Below are 23731 nucleotides of genomic sequence, written 5' to 3'. Positions count from 1 at the left end.
ATCCCTGATGAATGTAGATGCAAAAATACTCAATAAAATATTAGCAAACCGAATTCAAAAATATATCAAAAGGATCATACACCATGACCAAGTGGGATTCATCCCAGGGATGCAAGGATGGTACAACATTCGAAAATCCATCAACATCATCCACCACATCAACAAAAAGAAAGACAAAAACCACATGATCACCTCCATAGGTGCTGAAAAAGCATTTGACAAAATTCAACATCCATTCATGATAAAAACTCTCAGCAAAATGGGAACAGAGGGCAAGTACTTCAACATAATAAAGGCCATATATGATAAACCCACAGCCAACATTATACTGAACAGTGAGGAGCTGAAAGCTTTTCTTCTGAGATTGGGAACTAGACAGGGATGCCCACTCTCCCCACTGCTATTTAACATAGTACTGGAGGTCCTAGCCGTGGCAATCAGACAAAACAAAGAAATACAAGGAATCCAGATTGATAAAGAAGAAGTTAAACTGTCACTATTTGCAGATGACATGATATTGTACATAAAAAACCCTAAAGACTCCACTCCAAAACTACTAGAACTGATATCAGAATACAGCAAAGTTGCAGGATACAAAATTAACACACAGAAATCTGTAGCTTTCCTAAACACTAACAATGAACCAATAGAAAGAGAAATCAGGAAAACAATTCCATTCACAATTGCATCAAAAAGAATAAAATACCTAGGAATAAACCTAACCAAAGAAGTGAAAGACCTATACCCTGAAAACTACAAATCACTCTTAAGATAAATTAAAGGGGACACTAACAAATGGAAACTAATCCCATGCTCATGGCTAGGAAGAATTAATATCGTCAAAATGGCCATCCTGCCCAAAGCAATATACAGATTTGATGCAATCCCTATCAAATTACCAGCAACATTCTTCAATAAACTGGGACAAATAATTCAAAAATTCATATAGAAACACCAAAGACCCCGAATAGCCCACGCAATCCTGAGAAAGAAGAATAAAGTAGGGGGGATCTCACTCCCCAACTTCAAGCTCTACTACAAAGCCATAGTAATCAAGACAATTTGGTACTGGCACAAGAATGGAGCCACAGACCAGTGGAACAGATTAGAGACTCCAGACATTAACCCAAACATATATGGTCAGTTAATATTTGATAAAGGAGCCATGGACATACAATGGGGAAATGACAGTCTCTTCAACAGATGGTGCTGGCAAAACTGGACAGCTACATGTAGGAGAATGAAACTGGACCATTGTCTAACCCCATATACAAAAGTAAACTCAAAATGGATCAAAGACCTGAATGTAAGTCATGAAACCATAAAACTCTTAGGAAAAAACATAGGCAAAAACCTTTTAGACATAAACATGAGTGACCTCTTCTTGAACATATCTCCCCAGGCAAGGAAAACAACAGCAAAAATGAACAAGTGGGACTATATCAAGCTGAAAAGCTTTTGTACAGCAAAAGACACCATCAATAGAACAAAAAGGAACCCTACAGTATGGGAGAATATATTTGAAAATGACAGATCCGATAAAGGCTTGACATCCAGAATATATAAAGACCTCACCCACCTCAACAAACATAAAACAAATAATCCAATTAAAAAATGGGCAGAGGAACTGAACAGATAGTTCTCCAAAAAGGAAATACAGATGGCCAACAGACACATGAAAAGATGCTCCACATCACTAATTATCAGAGAAATGCAAATTAAAGCTACAATGAGATATCACCTCACACCAGTAAGGATGGCTACCATCCAAAAGACAAACAACAACAAACGTTGGTGAGGCCATGGAGAAAGGGGAACCCTCCTACACTGCTGGTGGGATTGTAAGTTAGTTCAACCATTGTGGAAAGCAGTATGGAGGTTCCTCAAAATGCTCAAAATAAACTTACCATTTGACCCAGGAATTCCACTCCTAGGAATTTACCCTAAGAACGCAGCACCCAAGTTTGAAAAAGACAGTTGCACCCCTATGTTTACCACAGCACTATTTACAATAGCCAACAATTGGAAGCAACCTAAGTGTCCATCAGTAGATGATTGGACAAAGAAAATGTGGTACATATACACAATGGAATATTACTCAGCCATAAGAAGAAAACAAATCCTACCATTTGCAGCAACATGGATGGAGCTAGAGGGTATTATGCTAAGTGAAATAAGCCAAGCAGAGAAAGAGAAATACCAAATGATTTCACTCATCTGTGGAGTATAAGAACAAAAGAAAAACTGAAGAAACAAAACAGCAGCATAAGCACAGAACTCAAAAATGGACTAACAGGTACCAAAGGGAAAGGGACTGGGGAGGATGGGTGGGTAGGGAGGGATAAGGGGGGGAATATGAAGGGGGGTATTAAGATTAGCATGCATAAAGAGGGGGTGGGAGAAAGAGGAGGGCTGTACAACACAGAGAAGGCAAGTAGTGATTCTACAGCATTCTGCTATGCTGATGGACAGTGACTGTAAAGGGGATTATAGGGGGGACCTGGTATAGGGGAGAGCCTAGTAAACATAATAATCGTCATGTAATTGTAGATTAATGATAACAAAAATAAGAAAAAGAAAGGGGGATTACTCCCTGATAGGATAAAACTAACTGTAAATCAACAATTAATGCATGCTTTAAATACCCTTAATTTTGATCATTTAAAGGGTATCAGATGATCAGCTATGGAAGTACATTTTTCTGATAATATTCCTTTCTCTTAAAAAAAAGAAAAAAAAGGTGTTCCTGTGTGGTGACCTCCAATAAGTTCTTCACAATGGTATAAAGGGCATATCAAAGTGTGGGCAAAGGGTCTGTTTGTGTTTATGCAGAGGATCAAAGCCCAATTTGGCTACCCAGAAAATGAAATAAGATACAATATGAAGAAGAAGTTCCAACATCAACATACTCTGGAAGAGTCATTCCAGAAGATGATCATCAAAAAACATCAACAAAGATCCTGGCGCTGTTGCAGTTGTAGCTGCATTCATCCCACCGGTTCCTGGAATTGCCATTGGAATGAAGAAGGAGATATCTAAGCTGGCCTGTGCATACAGTAAAACAACAAATTTGACTGGATCTATACTGTTGGAACTCAACCAAGAATTAGGAGAAGTGCAAGTTGCAGCGCTCCAAAATCTTGAGACTACAGACTATCTACTGTTAAAAGAACATATGGGATGTGAACAGTTCCCAGGAATGTGTTGTTTTAAATTGTCTGATTTTTCTCAAACTATTCAAATTCAGTTAGACAATATCCATCATATCATAGATAAGTTTTCACAAATGCCTAAGGTGCCTAACTGGTTTTCTTAGTTTCACTGGATATGGCTGGTAATTGTAGGTCTGCTTTTGTTATGTAACTGTATTCCTATTATGTTAATGTGTGTGCACAATTTAATTAGTAGTTTAAAACCTATACATGCTTAAGTTACTCTACAAGAAGATATGTCAAAGAAATAACCAATCTTCCCATGTTTTCTCCTGTCTGCTACTTCTATAGCTTTTCTTCTTCCTTCCTAATTACAACCCTTAAATAGAATTCATGCCTCATATCCAATTTACCGAGTATCATAATTCTTCCAAGTGGTAAAGACACCTCAAGACAAATGCTGGGCATAGAAGCCACAGGGCATAAATCTGCAAAGAAGTAAAAAGCTAACCTTTTCAAACAATATTGCTTCTCTCTCACTTACCAACTTTACATTTCCCTGTATGGCCCCAGAAGATGACTGGTTAGCCAGAGACGGGTAAGATTCCTCAAGGGAGGAACAACCTAAGACAGGCACAGTTGCAGGGGGGCCATCAGGTGAGAAATTGGGGATCAACAGAGGTGAGGCTTAGAACCTCACCCCCCCTGTTTCGAGAGAAATCTTCTGCATCCGTGGATGTTTTGTTCCCCTTGTCTAGCTTGGATTAATACTTAGCCTATAGGCACAGACCTGATCATCTATATTTGCTTTCTTACAGCACTAAACTATGTTTTCTACCTTTATCTTGCATCTACCTACCACTTCAGTATTTTATTTAAAATAATAATAATAATAATAATAATAAGGGAGAAATGTGGAATTCACATATAAATCAAGTATAAAAATCAAACGAATATTCATATCCGACCTGATTGTTTGTAGTTCATAATGCGTGATCAAAACCGAAAGTTTCTGTGATGAGTGCCCTTGTACTGTTCACCATGTAAGAACTTATTCACTATGTAAGAATTTGTTCACCATGTAAGAATTTGTTCATTGTGCTTCAGAAAATCGGAGACTGATGAGAATTAGGCTTGGGGTGGATTAATGATTGTGCATTGAGTCCCCTGTACAGAATTTTATTGTTGTTAACTGTTAACAACCATTTGATCAGTAAATATGAGAGATGCCCTCTCAAAAAAAAAATTCTTGTGCAAGTAATTTGCAGTTTATACATAGTTTAACATTATCATATTTAAAAGTCAGAATAAACAGGAATTATTATCTTATTTTTCAAAGTAATCCTGCTGAGGTGGATGGAGGTTAAATAATATGTCCATGGTTATTAAACTAGTAAGTCTAAGGAACTTGAGCCTGTAACCCAGTCTCTAAATCTGAAACCTCTTTATTAGCACAACTGGGCTCCATATCTCTATGGATCTTTATCAGTCTAATTTAGAACTTTAAAAGCATTTATCTTTTCTCTTTATAACATATCCTCCATACACATTTAAATGTGTATGTGTGTGTATGTGACTACGTAGGAGTATGTGTTTAGTATCCTACAGGTAGCAGGAATCCAGACTCTTTAATTTTTCACCTTGTTCATTAAGTATTGACAGGCACTAACAGTTCACCAGCACTTATACAGAGCCATTGGACTTGAGATGTGTACGATTAATGATACTCACTGTTCACTTCTAGAAGTATGAATCTATGCTGAACAGCACCATCTAGGAGGAGTATGAATCTATGCTGAACGGATCACCCAGCAAGCACTTTTCATATCCTCAAATGCTGTAACTAAGATGTAGAGACTTTTGTTATAAAAGGACAAGTCATGTATACTGATTAATAAAACTGCCTCCAACAACAACAACAACAAAAAAGCACAGGTGTGGAATTTAATGATGTATTAATTGAGTGATGAGTAGATCCGAGGAAACAGAATTGAGATTGGAAGCTGGAGAGAAGGGCAGAGGGATAGAGATAAAATAGTTTTCAGACCGTGAAAGGCCTTGGAAATTATGCTAATGAATTTGGACCTTCAAACCATAATAGTTCCTCAGTAGATAAGCTTGCCTGTCTTGCTAAAAGGCTTCATCATGACTGAGGACATTATTTCCTCACTTTCAGCCAAGTACTAGGTATTTGATTAAAACTGAGAGCAGGCAGACAGCTCCAGTGGTATTTCCTCGGGCCTAAATTACAGGGTTTTGGCATTTCTGAATTTAAAGGGAAATTGAAATCGTTTCAGTATTCATTCAGGCTGAAACTACTTTTAGAATTGTTCCAAGAACAATTGAAAACACAAATCTTTCCTCTAACCATGCTTAGGCTTTGGGATTCTTCCTGCCTTTATTCTTTTGAATGAGGCAGAATGGGATGAATAATAGTATCTGAGATGTCCTTATATTACATGTTACCTTACATTACATTTGCAGAGCATTCGCACAAAGTCATCTCATTTGATCTTCATAAAACCCTGTAAGCTAAACACTATTATCTTCATTCAGCAGCAAGCAAACAGGCTGAGAGGTCATAAAGCAAGTGAGACTAGATTCCCTTACCTCCCTCTTTCTCTGACTCTCCCAGCTGAGGAAGTTCTGAGGATCCTCACCTGCAGAGAAAGGCCCTTTCTGGTGCCCACATCAGTTACAAAAGAAACAGAAAAGATAACGGGGTATGCAGTATGTTTTAAAAATCTGCTTTGACACTTGCCATGATTATCATCATAAAATCGCCGTCATCAACCCTGGAGGCAAGTGTGTTTGTGTCTACTTTGTAGAAAAAGACACTGAAGCTCAGAGAGGTTAATGAACTTGTTCAAGTTGGCCCAGCTGCATAATTTGGCCAGATTTGAACCTCCAGCAATGGCCTCCAATGGACACACCCCTTCTCCCATCTCACACTGTAGTGCGTTAGAGTGTGGGCTCAGGGCTCAGTCTGCCATGTTTGACTTCTGGATGGCCTTATGACTTGGGGACTGCCTTCATGACCTTGAGAACCCACTTCAGGTTCTCATCCTGAAAATGGAGATGATACTAGCATTTACCACTACAAATGAACTGTGACTGTATGTGTAAAGTGCTTCAGCAAATCCCAGCATAGAATCAGCACCAGGTATTGTCTGTAATTATCAAGCATCTTATGAGTCTTAGAATTAAATCTCTTCCCCAGAACCGTAACTCATCCACTGATCCTACAACAATTAGGACAATAATGGGACACAGCTGTCAACCAGACTTAACCTCAGACTGTACGGAATGAACTTGGCCTTGAAGCCTACCTTGTTCCCAACCAGGTTCCCCTATAATTCTCATGGTGTCAGCCTAATCTAAAGGCCAAAAGTTACCACCTGTACTCTCCTTGCTTGTCCTTCAGTTCCCTGAACCCATCTCATCGGATTGGACCTCCCAAAATATAACTAGCTTTTGCTAGACCCATTTCACAGAATGACAAACTGTTGCCATATCCCCAGAATGCTGGCCAGGGTTCCTGTACCTGTGCCTGTATCCTTGGCACAGTAAGTCCTGCTCCGTGTAGCATTTACATTCGTGAAGACTGACTATGTCATCTCCTGGTTTGCTCCTTGTTCCTGGTAGAATTTTACACTGAACATCAAGGTCGTGGAGAAACAGCTCCAATCAACCAAACATAGTTTCTGTCTACAGAGAGATTCGCCAGATTTTAAGCAATCAATTATATAAATCATCAAATTATAGATTACCTTATTATGGATTAGATTATTATAGATTGTAGAAGTTGAGAAAACTTCTTGAAACAGAAATAGTGCTTTGAACAAACTTAACAGGAAGACTCCCACCTAGCCTGAGGATTCAGGGAAAGCTTCCTGAGGAGGTGAAGACTTAAGCGGTCAAGGACTCCCAAGGACACACCCTCCTAATTCCCACTTTCTTTACTCAGATGCCGCTATGTGACTTGGAAGGGATGAAGAAAAGAGTAATCATCCCAACAGTTTCTCAGAACTGTGGCAGGCTTTTCAATTTATACAAATGATAATTAAAACATGATTTAAAAGACCTTATTAAGTACATATCAGGTACTTTGTTGAAGGCATTGCATTAATCTTGCTTTGTCAGGCTAGTAAAGATCACATGTCAGGCACTTTTCTAGGCTCTGGAGAAAGAAAGGCTTTAAAGAACCTTGAATTCAAAAAATTCACAATGGAATGGTCCTCCCCGCACATTTGAATTGTGCGTCCGTCTGGCTGAGCTAGGTTGCAGCTCTGTAATGTAACAGTTTTCTATCGTTGCATAACAATTACCAACTGTGCAGCTTGAAGCTCACCCATTTATGAGCTCAGAGTTCTGTAGGTCGGATATGCAAAGTTTAGTTTTCTGCTTAGGGTCTTGCAGCCTGACACCAAGGTGTCAGCGAGGCGGAGCTCTTGTCTGGGAGCTCTGGGAAAGAATTCACTTCCAGGTTCATTTAAGGTGCTGGCAGAATCCAATTCCTTGCTGGCTGCTGGCTTGGAGTGACTCTCAGCACTAGAGGCTCTCCTCAGGTCCTTCCACACAGCCCCCTCCACCTCCTCCAATCTCCCTCGTGCTTTGAATCTCTCTGACTTCTGCCACCAGGCGGAGAAAGCGCTCTGCTTGTAAAGGATGCGCGAGACTGGACCTGCCCAGGTACTCTCCCTGACAACCACTTGTTAACGTTAATTTCATCTGCAAAATCCATTTTGCTATGTAAGGTGCTATGATCATGGGAGTAACACTAGGGTGCAAAGTTTATGGAGACCTTCTAGAATTCTCTTTACCACATGTAACAAACGGACCCCCGGCTCCAGGGACTGGAAACAGTATAGGCTTGTTTCTCACTTCTGAACAAGTCCATTGTGGGTTGGCTCTACCCTGCTTTGCAAGGCCCTCGCTTTGGAAACAGACTGGCAGAGTGCCTGCTAGGTTTGGAACGTTGCACAGCAGTGGGAGGCAGAAGGAGCTGGTGGACTGCACACTAGTTATGAACACTAATGCCCAGAAGGCACACACATTGCTTCTGATCACATTCCCTTGGCCGAAGCAAGTTACACGGCCAAGAAAGTGCAATCCTACCATTTGCCAGGAAAAAGGGAGAGAAATATTTAGGTGGGGGCAGAACTAATAAATAACACAGCCCTCCAAGGGACACCACCCCAAAGTCCCACTTAGTTGCACATTGCATCAAACTTCAGAGTTTGGGGATACATGGGAGTCTCCGTGCCAAGGATTAAGCATGAGACTTTTTGCAGTAGGTATAATGACTCCCTCAGAGTTGATGCTGTGCTTGAGCAAAAAGAAAACAGGCTTTAAAAAGTTAGGGCATGTATATAACTGTTGAATCACTACGCTGTGTACTTGAAAACAACATAATGTTGTATATCACTTTACTTCAATTAAAAATTGGTTGTTGTAAGTCAAACAACCAATGAGTCTCCGCAGGTAGATGCAGGATTGAAATCTAGTTTCTCTCTTCATAACCCCTTTGCTACCTTGTTCCTAGTTGACAGAGTAGAAGGCAGTATGGGGGATGCTGCCTGCCTTCTAAGATCATTCGCCCAGGTAGGGAGTCAGACATAAAACACAAAGTCACCCCCATGGTGATCAGGCTACAGGAGGTGTCAGCAGAGCACAGTAGGAGTGGTGGATCGTTGGTCCCATATGTATGTGCAGGGTAGGAGAGCATGGTTGAACAAATTCTTGGATAATGAGGAATTTCCTTGGTAAGCAAGAGAAGAGAAGTAATTTCAGATATGAGAAACAGAATGGCATGTGCAAAGAACACAGGAGGAGGGAGAAGGTCACAATCAGTGAGGTGTCTGGCTTCATGTGAGAAGGGATACAGCTTGAAATGGGCTGTGAGTGGTGATAAATCTTAAAGGGCTGTGTGTGCTCTGCTGGGGAATTTGGACTTCATCCTATAGCAGCCACAGTAGAATTTATGAAAGAGACTGTGTTCATTCAGATCTTCTGAGAAATAGATGCCAAAATGCAATTCAATGTGCAAGCATCTAATTAGGAGAAATGTGTGAAAGGAGATGGGGAGGGATCCCGGGAAGGCAGGGGGAGTCTGACACCCAGTGGAGGGAAGAGGGTTGGAAGTTGGGGTGGAAATGTCCTAGAGTCTGAAAGTTAACTGAATGTGTTTCAAATGATATTAACAGTATAGGCATATTCAAAGACAATAGACTACTAGAGAAAAATACAAAGCTATAGTAATTAAAAGTGTTTATCTATGTGGAGTTGTTTGGGGGTAAAAAGTGTGGGACAAAGAGCCCTTAATTCACTGTTCTCAACCACATGTGTGTGTATTTAAGCCTTATAAAGCATTCCTTTAATAAAAACAATATGTGTGTGTGTGTGTGTGTGTGTGTGTGTGTGTGTGTGTGTGTGATAATTAAAAACTGTGCTCTCTGTCTAGCTTGTATAGAAGAAGGTCCCTTTCCTAATATGGCTTTGGGGTGCCTTCCACATGAGGCAAGCTCTGCATGAGATACCTGGCCATTCTTTCTTTTCTAGAACTGCCTGCAGCTTTATGAACTGTAGAAAAGCATGTGTTTCACATAACCTTTCCAGCTGTGCCTGTTAACCACTGACCTTTCTTCTTGATGAATCTTCACCCACTTCAGCCTTTGTGTGCAGTTTCGGGAAGAAAAGAAGGTGCCTGAAATGGATTTCACAGGGAAGAATAGGAAACTGATAATGAAATCGGCATTGGGTGAGAGAATGTGGGTCCTGACACGTGTACTGCAGCAGATGAGCAGGCATGCAGAGAGAGAGAGAAAGGGATCTCCATGAGAAGGGCAGAGGAAACCACTCCTGAAGAGCACCGAGTGGCCATGGACAAAGAGAAGGGAGATAGATGGTCTGAGGAAGCAAAGGACCAGAGAAGGTAAGTGAGAGCCCAGAGCAGCAGGGGCCTCCCAAAGGAAAACTAAGACCAAATAAATGTGCCACGTTTATCCCGACTGTGCTCTCACATTCACATGGGCGAATGCATGAGCGCATGTGCACACACACACCTCCTATATGCACCGGGTGCTGTAGAAACTGCTTCTGAACCTATCACGGTGTTTCTGTCACTCCCCCTGACCAGGAGATGAAGACCTGGGCCTCTGCCTGGCCACAGTCTCTCCCATCCATTCATCCAGTTCCCAGAGCCCATCTCCCATTTCCATTTTGAGAAAATGCACCTTCCTCCCTCAGCTTCCATGTCCTGCTCCTGGTGGTCCCTCAAACACAGGCCATGTGCAGATTTTCCTTTGTCTCTGTGGCTGTATTTATACTGCATTAAAGTGAAAAGCCGTTTGCTCTCTCCCCATCTCTACCTTCAGGACCCTGAGGGCAGGGCAGGAGCTGTGCCTACGTTCCCATTTTCCCTGGGCACCAAGCACAGGAATGGGCACCTCGTGGCTCCTAGTTCATCTTTCTCCAATGGACAGCTGGACTTCATGGAGTGGTATGGGGCTCAGCTGGGTGTGAAGTGGGAGGGAGGAGACCAAGCTTTCCTCATCAGCTTCCTCCATAGCTTCTTTTCCTCTAACTCCTGTCCTACTCGCATTGCTAGATTTATTTCCTTTCATTCTGCTTATTAGAGAAAACAGAAACAAGAACCAGGGAAGGAGACTGGTGACATTTTAGTGTGCCAATGACCTACGTGGGGGGACTCACCCCAGAGAGTTTGCCTGCTCCCTGCCTGATTCTTCTTGCTCTCACAAGCTTCTTGTTTTCAGGGAAATTCAAGGAAACTCAATGTATTGATCATCTTTTCCAAGAGATCCACTGGGCATTTTCAACCTTTTTTTTTTTTTCCGTTACATTCACAGTAATTCACAGGTTAGAAATTCTTATTCCTACTTTAAAGGAGAGGAAATGAAGGGAGATGTGCTCATCTGCTGCCTGGGCTCACACAGCTAAAAGTGGCAGGGTTGGGATATAGCCCAGGCACAGGTGACCACTTCCACTGACCTGGGTGTCTGTCAAGGGCATTTCCTTGAGAAAGATCTTTGCAAAATTCTTTTGACATCTCCCCATTTTACACACGAGAGGGCAGAGGTCCCTTGCTTGATGTAGATTTTTCTACACTCCTTGTCTTCTATAGTTTATTCCTTGTCTCACCCAAGAATGCACTCAGTATGCTTTTAATAGTTAAACCAATAGATCAGAGTTTAACCAACGCTTGGGCGTTCTCCTTTTGCACAAGGATGTGGAGAACAAACGTGTATGAATAATCGTCAGGTGATTGATTTAATCAGGCGTGTGCATTTTGAGTGCAGAACTTTGATACCAGGCAGGCTCAAGTTGAAATCCCAGCCCTACCATGTATTAGCTGCGGTATTAGCTGAGGAAGGAGTTAACTTCTCCGGCCATCAGTTTTCTGCTAGAGTTTATAAGTGTTAGATGAGATGAAGCTTGCAAAGCACTTCGCACAGTACTTTGTCTGGGTTCTGGACGCACATCATAACAAAGTGCTCTTATCTTGTAATTAAGCTTGCCAAGGGCAGAAGTGTAAGCGTATCCTTGAGAGTAAGTGCCATGGAGAATGCTTCTCGCTCTCTTCCTTCCACTCCCCACACAGAAAAATGCATACCGCCATTATAAAGTCTCCCAATCCCTGTCTAATGTTCTGGGTGGGTGAGGCTTTATCCTTCTAACATTCTTGGTATTTTTAAAATGCCAGTTGTGTTTTTCAAAATTACACTTGGAAAAATAAGTCGCTCTGTTCTAATATTCCACAGCTTCTTTCCAAGTGGATTTCATCTTTTTTCACTCACAAGATCTAGAACTGAAGGGAGCGTTGCTGTGGGGAAATCATGCTATCATTAATAATAGAAATGCTTTGAGCTCACACACAGGGCTGGGGCATTGGCTTTAAGAGTTCTAAGTTGATAGAAGTACTTGCCGTTTCAGAAAGGAGAGCTTCCGTCTTAGAAGACAATTTGCCTGTTGAAACAGATTACATGCCGGGGGAGAACAGCGAGGGGAAAGCGCCTAGGGGAAAACCCTACCTGCTTTCAAACCCTGGGAGCATCACTTGCGGCTGTGACCTTGGCAGATCTTGGTAAGCCCTCTGCATCTCGGATTTCTCCCAACAAAAGGGGGATTTCAATTTCTACTTTTCAGTGTCGTTATGAGCCTTAAATGTGAGTTAAATATCCAGAGTCTTTCACATGAGAGTGCTCACATATAATGACTATTTCTTCTATTATTTGGAGCCATATCGCCCTGCATTTGAACCCAACTCTGCTGCTCCGTAGCTATGTGATCAGGTTACTCTTTGAAGCTGAGTATCTGTAAATAAAATGAAGATAATATCTATGTGATGGTCTGTCATGAATAGCAAATGAGCTAACTTACATAATAGTGTCTGCGGTGGAGTAGAGATTCAGTAAGTGTTCCCCTCTTTACTCCCTCTTTCTCTTCCTTTCTCTGTTCCTCCTTGTCCTGCGGTGATGACTAAGATGCCTGGGCTTGTCCTTTTGCACAAGGACGTCTCATTGCAATGATGCAGTTCTCTCCAGTTTCCTAGTTCCCAGAATCCAGGTCACCAGGAGCTTATTTTGTCTCCTTCATTTCCACAGTCAAAGGTCGTGCAGCCAATAAAGGAAACTGGCGATAAACCACCAATCTCTCCACGTCATGCTCCTCTGTCTGGGGAGAAACCTCGGGGTGTATGGTCAGCTCCCACATCACTAGTACACTCTTTTGGGGGTTGGTGGGCTGCACTCTTTCGGACCCCCTTGTTTTGCCTATACATGCACAGTAGTCAAACATGTCAACTCTCCTGGCTCTGAACGGGGTTTGCCAACCTCTAATCCACTGTGACGCTGCAGCCTGGTTCCATCAATGAGAAATGCTGCTGCATGTGGTGGCCTGATTTGATTACGTCCTTGTGGTCCATACATTTATCCAAACCTTACTTATTGTACCACCTACCTGCAATAATCCACGTGCTATGCATGCATTGGGGTTACGCCTATCAATAACAGGGGTGTGGTTCCTAATTCATGTTCAGGATTGGGGAGGAACAGACAATTCACAAGTCAATAAATAAGGCAAAATCATCACAAAATGTATTGGCCCTATTTGGATGTATGCCTTTTAAATAGCTTGGGAGTAAACACATCTATTTTTTAAATATTAACTCCTCTAATTATTTGCTGTGCGATTTGGGGCAAGTTATTTCACCTTTCTGAACCTCAATGACCTTGTCTCTAAAATGGTACTAAGATGTACAACATACCAATGAGAGTTGCTGTTAGGTTTAAACAAAATGCAGTGGTTAAGTGCCTAATATGTGTCTGATATATTATTTTAATATCTTAGGAATCAAAGAGGACAAATTATGAATATACACACACACATTTATGCATACATGTGCACACATGCACACTCATGCATTCTTGCTCCATTATACCACTAATTCATTCATTTCTAATCTCCCTGTTTCTTTGCTCTTAGCATACCTTGTTCCACTTACCAGTTGCATAACTTTGCATGAGTTGCTTAACTGTTCTGAGCTGCAGTTACCCTATATATAAAATGTTGATAGCAATACTTCACAAGACTGCAATAAGGGTTTAATGACTAATCTATGTAAAGTACCTAATATTATTGGAAACTTAATGCTAATTTCCTTCCTCTCTCATTCTTTCAGCCTAAGAAATGCATGCTAGAGCATTTATGGAAATCAAATCAACAGAGATCATCCAATACTATAAACAGAATGCTCAGACCAGTTCAGGCAGAGAACTCAAATCTTCCTGTGCATTTGCCTTACAAGTGCAAGGTCAACTACGTTCCGCCCAGGCCTAAATGCTGCATAATGGTCACTTTAGTATCTCATTATAGTATCTGAGGTACTTGTGGCAGTAGAATACTTGCATGTTTATTAGGCCCATGCTGAGGGCAGGGACACGCCCAAGAGAGGGACTGAGCACTCCAAAATCCCCTCCAGCATGGAAATATTATGGTGGGCTTTTATGATGAAGGAACTGTTATCCACATCTGAGTAAGTTTATAGCACAATCTGGCTAAAAGAAGTAGGCAAACAGGCATAAGAGTCATATTGCAATCTTGAAAATACTGCTATTTAAATTTAACAATTTTGATATTAATTAACTGGATTGACTTGATTTCTTCCCACTATCATAAAATTGATAGTTCCCAAATATTCTAAAAATAATATGAGCTTTCTCAGACTCCATCAATTCTGTGAAATGTTCTATAATTGACATATGGTTTCAGGGTTAAAGTTGGAGGGTATGTTCAAAGGAGGGAAATTGGTTACTGAACAAGATATTCATTCACCATTGAGTTATTGAGTTATTTCCAGTGGTTTGCTGGTAAATGCTTAACAACCAGGTCTTTTATTTTGGTGGAGGAGGAGCCCGAATTTGCAGTATTTATCAATTTCTGTGGCGGAAATACTCCCATGATGCCAATTTCAACCTAATTGTAACAAGTGACTTGAAGAATTCCTGAGTTGGTTCCAACACATGAGCGACTATGTGAAGGGCTCTAATAGGTACTAGGGGTATAACTACATAGTAAACACCAAATTCATATCATATTTAACAAACTTCACTGACCTGCCCAGAAGAACACAAAAGGCACTCAATTTACAATGGGAATTTCTAGATTTCTTTCCTAGTGTTTTTCCTAAATAACTGTAAGATTTGCGAAAAATGCATGATGTAAATGTCAAAATTTTCAGGCATTGCAAGATAATGTAGAGTTGATTAAATAAGAATATATTGCATGAAACTATAGCTCAAGTGATAGAGTATGAAATGATTGAATAAATAATACCCCTAATGCACTGCAGGATGTAGCATTTGGGGCACAGGATGTAGCGTTTCATCAGCTAATGAGGGAAGCTTCAAACAGGGAGCAGCTCTTCCTCATGAAAGGGGAAATCCGCGTACCAGTCTCCCAACCACAGTGTACAGAGCAGAAGCCCCAGAAAGGCCACAAATTCAGAATGAAGAGTTTGGGTTAGAGATGATAATTACAACAGTTATTTAATTAATAGTGGGTAATAGTTATCTGGTGCTTATTACATATATAGAAATTATTTTATTTCAGTTACCTCATGTAATCCTCCAACAATCCATCTAAATGGCAACTAAAAGTTCTATAAGAAAGTTATTTCCTATTTTGATCCATTTTCTAGATTCAGTGAATTTTCAATAAGGAAATGAAATTCAATTTCAACAGTGATTTTCAGAAGCCAAATCTTTTGCATGGAGGAGAAGGATGGCCCCACTCCTTTCTTCTGGATTTCAACATTTCTCCAAATAATTGGAATGCATTAACACTTTAGCAACAATTTCTCACAGTGTTTTCCACTTCATTTCTAAAACATCATTTGTTTGGAACAAAATCTTCATGTTCCTAATTTCTTTCATTTGCCTCAGTGCTTGGTGCTGAGGCTTTGGTAAAGGAAGTAGATGCCCAAAATATCTGGCAAAACTAAGCCTTGCTAATGTCAATAGTTTTCTGATTGAAAGCATTGATGTTTTCCATATTTTAAAACCAAATTTCATTTACTTAGTATTTGAATTCGTCCAATCCCTCCCTTAGCCTGACCATCCTTCACAGGGCTCCTAGATTTAGAGCCTGGCTCTTACCTTGTCACCCCATCCTTAAAAATGTTAACTCCTCTAGTCCATAGAATCAATTAGAAAAGTTGTCAAGCAACAAATAATCCCCCACATTCAGACTCTAATTTCCTTTTCCAACCTTGTTTTGCACAATACACATACACATATGTGTACATGCAGAAACATACATGTATACATTTAAATACAAACACAACACACACACACACACACATACTAATTAAGATCCAGCTCCAAGCTACCTCTTCTAAGAAACCTTTCTAGAATCTCTCTTACAACATACAACTATAATTCTTTCTCTTCTCCCTCCTTACACAAGCATTTTATCTATGGCTAAAGATAAAGAGCACAGATTACTTATCACTTGTATTAAGTTAAATAAAGTATGTAACTGATATCTAATCTGAATAGCCTTCAAGAGAATATTCCATATACAATTCATATACAGCTCTTGCCTTCACAGAGTACCTTAGAGAATTATTGGGGGGAAAAAATAAAATACACACAACATGTGATATACATGTATGAAATTACTAAGTACAGATTTCCCACAAGGTGTAAGCTAGCCATTTTCTGTTTTCACACTTTCTTTCCCTCCCAAGTCAAGAACTTCATTTTGGAACTTTGCAAGATATTTCTGCTCACTTTTATTTTTTAAAATCACAACTGATGCCTTGTATAAAACGTAAAGTCATAGTAGAACATGGTAAGTGCCTCAGTGAATGGACAGTTGAAGGGCCAGAGACTCGGAGACGACAGAGGACACGCATGCAGCTTTTGCTGGGGGAGAAGGAGGAGGTAAGGAAGGCTCACAGGAACATGGAGTTTACTTTGGGACTTAAAGATTGACTATGTTACACACTGAGCATAAAGAGGGTCAGGAAAAGCAGGTTGGAGAGGAAAGGGGCTTCCCGAGAAGAGGAAGAGATGAACTAAAGCCGTGAAGAATGGGTGGTGCAGAGACTAACTGGCGTACATTTATAGAATTACTTGGCACAGTGATAGAGGCTGTGGTTTTCATAGGCTTATGACAATGATGATTTCCTAATCCTGTAACTAACTCATTACTAAGTTGCAACTACCTAGGGAAGGTGAGCTACATGTCACTAAATATCATTGTGTTGGGGTCTGAGTTCCCCTTGGTAATTACTTATCCTTTACCAAGAGTTTGGGCTGGTATTTATTAGTATTGTGGTATACACTGAGCTAAGCTCTTTGCATAAATCATTAGAACAAGAATAAGAATTTCCAGCCTTATTAGAGTTTTCTGTATGTCTAGCAGCACTGGCCTATGCTCTCTCATTTAATTCTTGCACAAATTCTATGAGGTAGATAAACATGGTACTGACTAGGCATCTTCATTTTCTAGATAAAGTAACTGATATCGAGGATATAAATAACTTGTCACACAAACTAAAACGACAGAACTGAGATTCAACCTTCTGTCTGACTCCACTAGATAGATTATCCCTTGTAGTAATAGCAATTTATGATTAAAGAACACTGCCAGCATTTTGAAAACCTGAACTACCTTATTTTACCTAATTTTATTTTTTATTCTATGTCTTGGAGGATGTACAGGTGACTGATTGCCCAGCCTACCTACGAAGTTAACCTGTCCCACAGAGTGGAGGCCAGGCAGGCTGAACAGTGGACAGGCAGGGAGATCTGTCTGTGAGTTACTTTCTTTCTCATTTACTTCTGTGTGTTGGGGGAAAGTCACTGAAGACAAGCTCTTGTTTCCTTCTCCTATCCAACTTCTCCTACTCTTAAGCTTTCGTCTCCTTTGTGAAATATGCCTAAGCAACATCTGTGACACAAGCTGACATGGACTGCGAGTGAGCAATGCTCCAGGCTCAACCATCCGTCTGATGCATTCCCAAATATCTTGTTTAATTCTGCAAACAACCCTATAATGGTGATACAGTCAATATCCCCACTTCCTCCCCCGAAATTGGGAAGAAGAGAAAATTAAGGTTCAGAGTCAGTGGTGACAGGTGCCTGACCCTCACAGTTAGTGCATTACGGAGCCAGGCCACTTGCCTCCTAAAATTGCAACCTACACACAAGGCTAATTCAAAAGACGTTGGTAAAGATCAAATAAAAGGAATAAAAAGTGGAAGTGAGCCACCTAATCTAAATTTTAAGCATCCAATCAGCGTTTGTTTCATGGCTGTATGGCTGGGCTCTTACCACTACAGATAGCTGGGCAGAGGTGCAGTTAGAAATAGGAATTTGACTCTTGATCCCTGGTTGGCGGGCTCTGGAATCAGACATTACGGACTGGAATACCGGCTCAGCCATCATCCCAGTCACTTGAATGAATGCACTGGGCCTCAGCTTCCTTGTAGGTATATTGGGGTTATGATGTTTCCCTTGCTAGTAGGAAGAAGAATTAAAAAAACAATAGAGGCAAAAATGCCTGATTCGGGAGCTCAGTATGTGGGTTTACTTTTTCCTATGTCCTGTTGTACCATGAAAATATTTTAATATGCTCTCGAATTTCAGCTCCAAAGAAGTGCTTAGAAATGAATCTGAAAGAGAATAAACAGTTATGTGAGGGACTAGGAAAAGGGAGACGAAAATTATTCAAGACATGTGGCACAAGTCAAATGGGATAGATTTTTAGTCTAAGAAGTTAAAACGGACTATAAGCCTACACTAATAAGAAAATAGTTCATGCTGGGTTTCCCAGGAAATCAATGTACATAGTTTAAATTGGCTATTTGTTAGTGGCTATGTTTGCTGGACCCTTGGTATGGGGCCTGGCCTTTTAACCACCAATCTGAGTTATAAAATAAAGCAATGTGGTTAGGAAAATTGAGTTGAATAAGTGACCTTTAGAAGGGAAGTTTTCTAGAGCCTATGTTTTTCTACTAATAATGTATATTTTCTTTTACTTGCCTCCAATCCTACCCTTTTTATAGCTACTTAATGAGTGAGGCATTAATCAGGATAAGCTAGCTTAAGCTTCAGTTACAGGTAAACCTTGAAAAATCAGTGGTATAAATCAACATATGTCTATTTTCTGTACACATTCATGTTCAGTGCAGACTGGTGGAGGGGACTCTACCCCACAGAGACACTCCAGAAACCCTGGTTGATGGAGATTCTAATATCTTTGCATTTGACCTGGCAATTCACTATGTATGGCAATGGAAGAAAAAGACTGGAAAATTGCTTGCTATTTTACATTGGTTCAACTTGGAAGAAATACACATTGCTTTTGTTCACATTTCACAGGCAAGAAATAGCCACATGGCCTTGCCTAACTGCAAGGGGCTGCAAAGTCTAGTACTCTATTAGTCAAGGCAAGAGTAATGTGAAAGAGGACTGCACGGCACTCTCCATATGCCAGTTAACAATTGTGTGTGTACATGAATGATTTAAACCATGATTACATTGTTTCCTTCATAGGTTGTAAGTTTTGTGTCTCATGAGACCCACTGATTCCCTAGTGCTTAATACGGCATCTGGTGCAGAGATGTCACAATGATCAGGATAGAGCTGTTAGATTCTAGCACTGAATACATATGCATCATTTACCACCAACACATGTATAGTCCTCCAGCTCTGAGTCTGGTAACAGAGCTAAGCACTGAAGAAGGAGATTAAAAACAAGAAAAACAGCTTGTAATATAGTGAAAGTGTATTTACGTGTGCTTAGCCTGATAACTAACATGTCAAGCTCACTGGAGGTGCCGGAGGGACATTCAGGTGGACACGTTCATTAAATGTGTGGAGCTCTTGGGGAAGACATTTGGGGAAAACCAAGGCCTGGCTTGTATACTTGGAAGTAACCTTCAAAGAGGTGCTATCTTAAGCATTTGAATTGCATGATGCTGTTCTAGACTGCATGATATCGCCTGATACTGTAGAAAGACTGTATGGGAAGAAGAGAAGACAAAGGGAACAGCCAGCACCGATTGAACAAGAACTGAACACCGGCCACTATGGCAGGAACAGTCTAGACATTTACCACTGAATTGTCCCACCAGCTCTGATTGTGTTAGTATTCCCATTTCAGAGAGAAAACGAGGATAACAGATAAGAAACTGGGCCGAAATCACAGTTTATAAGCCATGAATCCCTTATTTAAACTCAAGAGGTCTTAACACCTAAGAGTCGGGCCCTCATTTCCCTGCCCATCACTGCCTAATGAGGATGGGTGTCAACAGCGAGCTCATTGTCAAAGGAGAAACTCCAGCAGAGGCCAGAAGGATCTTGTTATGGACAGTGCAGGGCTGGGGCGGCATCAGGCTGGGATTTGCATGAGCTAATCCTCTAAGTGCCTTCAGTGTCCCGGACTTTGTGTCTGTGGGTTGGACCCTCAAGAATTCTCACCTCCAGAGGGAGGCAGGATCAATAGCTTCTGTGATAAAGGAGCCGCCCTCCCCAGCAAGGCCTGTCCCAACTGCCATTGCTGCTCTGCCTGCCCTTGGCTGCCCACAGCCCTTGAGCCTCGTAAGGGCCCAGAGGAACATGACTGCTGAGCCTGTCAGATTTGGAGATCTAAATGTCCACTCACCCTCTACTTTCCTTGTTAAATCTGTTCAAGTGGAAATCTCTTGACAGGTGTAATTAAGGTCATTTCAAGAGCAAATAAACACTTGTTTATTTCAAAGTCACTTGCTCTGTGGTTTCCTTAGACAATCCCAAGGCTGCATCTCTCCTCCAGCTCAGAAGCTGCACAAAGCTGTCAGCAGGTTAGCAGAGAATGCCAGTGCTCCCTAGGCCCTAATTTGTTGCCCTGGGCTCAGTGCTGTTGGAGAGTGTGCGTTGGGGAAGGCTCAGAGATAAGCAACTGCCCTCTGCGTGTGCTGTCCCCAGGCCACCAATGTAGTGATTTACAGGGAAAATAAAACACTGGTGGAAAGGTCAACAGAGGCCATCTCAGACATTATGTGGCCAAGAGACTGTAGCTAAGTGACGTCCCCTCTGCAAGCCTCAGTCTCTACATTTGTCACGCACCAGGTAGGTTCTTAAATTGTGTCGCTAATCATTTCCATGGCACATGTTGTCCGGTGGGTGGAGGGGGTGGTCCGGGGCTCTGTTTGCTTACACGTGAGAAGCACAGCAGCCTGTGTGGAAGGTGGCATGGTGCCGGGAGCTCAGAATCAACAAAGATGTGGCCTCCAGCTCTGTGGCTTCGGTCAGGCTCTCTCTGGGAATCTGGCCCATTGCGGGAAACAGGAAGTGTCGTCCACATCATCGTGTTATGGTGAGAATTCAATGGCGAATACAGCCTCTGGCCCAGCATTTGGCCAGACACATGGCACATGTCCCTTTCCTCCTCCTTCTTCGAGCACAGGAAACAAGATGGCCCCTCAGCAATCTCAGCAGGTTTTTACCTCAGGGGCCAAAAAGTCATTCTGATAGGAAGGTTGTGTCCAGACTGTCCAGCACCCCCAGGGTGTGTAGGGCGGTGGTTGAAAGGGAGAGGCACTTTGGGGCACCTCCCAGTGAACATCACGTAAACATTCCTCTGTCTCAACTGACTCTGACCCTTACATGCCCCACCAGGTACATGGAAAGGCAGCTCCAACTGAGAAAAGAAGAAAGGAAACTTCAGCGCCCAGTGCTGGTCTCTGAGGTGAACAGGATTTGACGTGAGTTTTACAGTGTTGGAAAGTGAAATAAGTGAACCGTTTCGATGGCACACATCAGCCAGGCAGCCCTTTAGTGGGTAATGAGGGATACCCATGCAGACGAGGAATTTCCCCCATCGTGACCTAGTGCAGAAGTTTCTGGGGACCCAGCTGAGGAGCCCATGTCAGGAGTATGGGAAATACCTGTGCAGGAACTCCTCATCCCAAGCTGGGGCAGCAGAAGGAAAGGCTGAAGGGCTGCCACTGGGAGACATGAGAGATGCTCCCGGCGGACTCGACTCCCAAGTTCACTCATGTGAGATCTGGAGAGTGGCTGGGGCTCAGCAGCTACCTGGGAATTAATTTGTCTTTTGTTGTTATTATGTTATTTTACGTAAATCTCACTGTATACTTCTCTCCCTCCAACCCCAATGCCAGCAAGGCACCATAGCCTGGGCAATATTGAGTACTTATGAAGTGTCCAACATTCTCCTAGGACTTCAGTTATATTAATTCATTTGTCATCAGCACCTTAGAAATCAACATTTGAACAGAAACTAGATGAAAATGAGGGGTTGCACTGTGTGGGTATTAGGAGAAAAGAGTACCCCAAGAGAAGGCCATCAGTGCAAAGGCCCTGGGGTCAGGTGGGCCTCCGAATATTTGAGAAGTCAGTGACCTGAGCAAGAGGGAGAAAGTCAGGATATCAGGTTGGACTGCATGGTGTTTCATGAAAAAGCAAAAGCTGAGAATCATTCTGTTCTGCTCCTCAAAAGTGATAGCATCCTCCTTCTGGTAGAAATAGAGTCCCTTGGTTCTCTTCCAGTGTCTCATACTGGTATCTTTAATTGAATTTACTTTTCTCTATCCCAACATGACACCTACAGCATCCAAAGAACAGTGGGATGTCCATAAAAATACAGAAAGTAAGAAATCATAATGTAAACATAGGTCACATAATTGGTGATAGCTACCACTTGATTCTCACCGTGGTTATTATAGTATTAGTAAACACTCTCAGGTCTTACAAGGCAGAAATCCAACTCAAACTGGCTTAAACAAAAGGACAATTTATTACAAGTCGTCTTGTGAGTGAATGAGATAGGAATGTGCTCGCACCTTAGGAGAGGTCAGGACCAGAGACTTGAATGGTACTTAGGTCCTTGGCAATTATGTTTGTTCCTCATTCTGAATCTGATTTGTCTGCTGTTTTCTCTCTCTTTTTAAATTAGGTGCCCTCCACTCTCAGCCCTGATTTATTTCCAGGTTCACTATGTCTGATAAATGGCAAATGACAGCTCTCAAACTTTATATATGCATTTATGTATAGTTAGTGTTTCTAGCACGAGTCCCTTCTTTCCAAGTCCCAAACTCCCAGGGAAGGGTCTCATTGCCACACCCCCTGGGCCAACCCACTGTATCCAGAGGAGCTGCCCCTGCGGCAGGCATGTGAACAAACTGGGGGGAACCCAGCAGGAGAGCAATGTCCTCGTAAGAAGACAGGTGGCCAAGTAGAGTACAATGGTTGCCCTCTAGAATCATCATATTTATTTTTACTTATCATCATTATTACATTTATGACAAACTTTTTAGCATTTATAAATTTCTGGTTTCTTAGAAGGATTAGATTGGAAGGGACTTTGTCACATTATTAATGGTACACAACCAGACACAGCCGTATTGCTAGTTCTTTCCAAGAGTTTGATGAATGCACTTCTCCAAACAAGATTCTGTCACCTCCTCATGGACTGTCCACCTTCTCTGCTATGCAGATAAGAAGTTCTGCTGCTTTTTCTCCATTTCTGCCATTTAATGTAGATTCCTCTGGTGCTATTCTTAGGGATGGTAAGGAACAGCTGGTCACCATCTTCTGCGTAATAGCATCTTAGGAGTCTGAAAACTGCTATTAAGTCAGTCCCTTTGTCTCTCTTCTGACTAAAAAAAACCCACTGACTTCAGCCTTGCCTCTGAGCCACATCACTGTGATTGCCCATCTCTTGACTGTTCTAGCTTCTCCTCTTCAGAATGGGGGGTTCTACTTTGGCCACTGGCCATTGGTATTGCAGTGCTTGGCCAAGGACAGGTCACCTGGAGTACTGTAGGGAGGAGTCAGTTACTGCACAAGGGGACACGTCCTGATGTGGGTGAGCTGTGGGGCAGAAAGTCCCCGTGTGATTTTCCTAGTTGTTACTAGTGGGATGTCACTGTGCACTGAACAGAATTACACAGACATGCTTTCAAATCCTGGCTCTATCATTTTATTGATCATGGGCAAACAATTCAGTTCTCTTCCTCATTTTTTTCATCTGTACTGTGAGATAAGAAT

The sequence above is a fragment of the Manis pentadactyla genome, chromosome 3 (assembly GCF_030020395.1).
Source record: "Manis pentadactyla isolate mManPen7 chromosome 3, mManPen7.hap1, whole genome shotgun sequence".
NCBI classification, from domain to species: domain Eukaryota; kingdom Metazoa; phylum Chordata; class Mammalia; order Pholidota; family Manidae; genus Manis; species Manis pentadactyla.
This window is presented reverse-complemented; position numbering follows the sequence as displayed.